The following is a 3,309-nucleotide window of genomic DNA, read 5'->3' on the forward strand; positions in this document are numbered from 1 at the left end:
GTTTTGCTTTTTGTTTGGGGTTGTTTGCCGTCTTCGTACAAAAGCAAGGGTTTGTCTATACACGATTACACGGACTCTAGAGATGGCACGGATATGAAACGGCACCGTATCGTCAAATATCTTGTCGAAACTGAGTCACGTGAGCGTAACTATCGATCTTATATAATAAGCGTACATCGAAGCGCCGAGGTTATACATTTTGATGTACCCACTCACTTCTTTTTTAAATTATGCTTTCATTTCTCGGTCGATTTTGACAAATTATATATCATTAGAAAGCCGGTATCTAAACAAAAGCATACTCGCCAAGACCGTAGCATCTCTACGGTGCGTTAAGACCGCGCACTATTTTCTTCCGTTTTCATTCATTACTTACTTTCATTTTTTAAACTATTTTTTTTTTCTATCGTATACATAATTCATTGTTATATACTTCAAATTAAACACGTCAACTTATCTCATTCTGTTACACCACAATCCCATCCAAAAGTGTTACACTAATAACAGCTGATCCTCCATGGATCAAAGCTGACGAAAGGAAATCCGACACCATAAACGTGCATACAAAATAGCCAATGCTTTGAATTTGAACAGCCATTGATGTATCGCTACCAACGTAATCTTGTAAATTATCTGGTCAGATCAGCGAAACACTCCACTTTGATAACCTTGCTAACATAATACGCAAACAACAACACTCATCACCCGACTTCTGGTAAGTCATTAAAACCTATCAAATAAATACACCGCACATAACGAGTTGCCTCCCTTTATTCATCATGGTACTATATATGATTCACCCATTGATAAAACACATAACCTAAATTTCTCCATTTCATGTAAATGTTATCTTCATATTTCTCTTACTATGGTTTATGTTCTTTTTACTAGCATACATGTCGTCTGTCCGCTTATCTATTTATAAACACACATATGCAGTTTCAAACTGTTATAAAATAAGGAGTTGAGTACGTTCAAGTACTTCTGTTTTGTTTGCTTTATGAATGACATTATCAGTATCTCTCAACGATCAAAAAACATACGATTCGATTTGGTTTATTAAATATATGTATGCATTCAGTTTGCGTAACAAGATATTGCATTCACAACGTAGATAGTATAGATTTTATTCAAACTCACGCAAATTGCAAATTTGTAATCAATTTTTAACCACGCTGCTCTATAAAAATCGATATAAGAAATATTAGTATCGATATCAATATCATACAATTACACTGATATCGGCGTGATAGAATGGTTCCTGAAATACTTGTCACGGCAGTAGGTGTTTACATCAGTCCATATTACGAGGTTCGTCATATTATTCGCTCGGAATCAAGTATAAAGCCATGATCGTTTTAATCAGAAACTGATAAGATTTAACAAAACAAATAATGTGATACGAAATTTTTTTACAAAAAAAGCAACAACGCGCTTTTTAATCAAGTGCACGTTTTCATGATGCCATGACTAACTCGCCAAACACCTCTACATCATATTCATTTCCGATGAAATGCAGGGTTGTATCGAATATATTATATTATTCCGTTGAAACTGGGTGAGAAGAGGTATGACGATGAATACAAAAAAGGTCTCGTCTCTATTTTATTCTTAGCCACATTTTATATTACAAAATGGTAGGGCAGTGACCTTGTATTCTCCATATTATACATGTCAATAATAATCACAATAATTTCACAACTTTCCAGATAAGCTTCTTATAAGTTTTTATATGATTCATATTAAATGGCAAATGAAAACTGCAGTCAATTAAATAGTCATTTCGACTTATGTAAAATACTGCGACAAAACACCTTTACCCCAGAAGAAAAACATGTTTCTACTACATGTATATCACTATCAATCATAGTGTGGTGCGTTTAAATCAAATCGTATATCAGTTACTCTCTTGCTATCACACAAATCACTTTAAAAATATTTGAGTAGCTCGGTTTAACTATCGGTTGAAGTAATTGCTGCATGTAACTGGGTTAAGTAGGAATATATTTCAGACCTGCGCAGACTGTTCTCAAAAGTGATATGTTTATGTCAGACTTATGACAAAAAATGCGTTTAAACAGCACATGCCAATCTTTACAGAGTATCACTGTGCTAGTTATAAGCCGATATAAAGTAATTTGAAAGTGGATTTTATTGAATTCGAGGTTATATCCAACTGAAGTGACAATTGCAATACAATCAAAAATTGCAAAATAACAATAAAGCATTCAATAAATACAATCCAATTTTTCATATCAAAAAAGAGAAAAGTGATAAATGAACAATATAAACATTTTAAAAGACCATCAAGATGAAGTATTTCCCAAACCAATACTGTCAGCTCTATGATTCAATAAGTGAGTATGGCAAAGGTGCAACATATCGGGTATGATGGATTTGAGAACCTGCTTTTATATTATTTGCACATTTTACTGTACATTTGAATATAAATACATCCGGATATTTAGGTACAATTGTTCCAGTTGTCGAATCGTAAGTTGTAATCGAAATGTCATTGTTGATTGATTTCTTGTATATTGATGAAACATGCTCCTATACAATTTCGTTTTTATTTGTATATTTTAAACAAAATTGCATCAACACAAGACGTTAAAATATGTTTAACAATAATATTTCCATAATGTATAAACAATTCTTATAAAAAACTTATTAATTTTAATCACAATCGAATATTTTAAAAACACGAAAGAAAGTAAAAGTGAGATTCTAACAACAAAATTACTTGATATTAAATTGATAAAAAAATTGTCTTAAGTAATTGAAACCAGCAGCCAGAGCCTTATTATTCCGTTTTTCTTTTTTTCTTTTTCACAGACGTTTGCAGTGAATCTTGTAAGTTATGCGCTTTTGTGAATATACAATACAGATAGTAACGCTTGATTGTTCAACATTATTTGATTGAAACATGTCACTGGTAACATTTTGAGATTTTTCGTACATTTTGCGGAAACATTTACTGACTACAATATAATGTGTTCTATGTAAGATAAAACTTATATGTCACCTTCGAGCAGACATTTCGCAAAGCGATAACGATGTCTTTATAAAATCTTTATAAATATATAAACATTACCGATCAAATGCAACAGTATATAACGATTCTAGACGATATGGTGTGTTTTCTTTTTCGCCCATTACAAAACTTGTGCTTAGTTTGTACAAAGACGCAGTACATCAATATAATAAATTTTCGGTTTTTATAATAGCAGTTATTAATTTTGCTATGTATACTTAAAATGTATTGTGTTTTCAATCAGTTATTATTAATCATCGTCAGAGAGCGTAAGC

Source organism: Dreissena polymorpha, chromosome 12 (assembly GCF_020536995.1).
Source record: "Dreissena polymorpha isolate Duluth1 chromosome 12, UMN_Dpol_1.0, whole genome shotgun sequence".
Lineage (NCBI taxonomy): Eukaryota > Metazoa > Mollusca > Bivalvia > Myida > Dreissenidae > Dreissena > Dreissena polymorpha.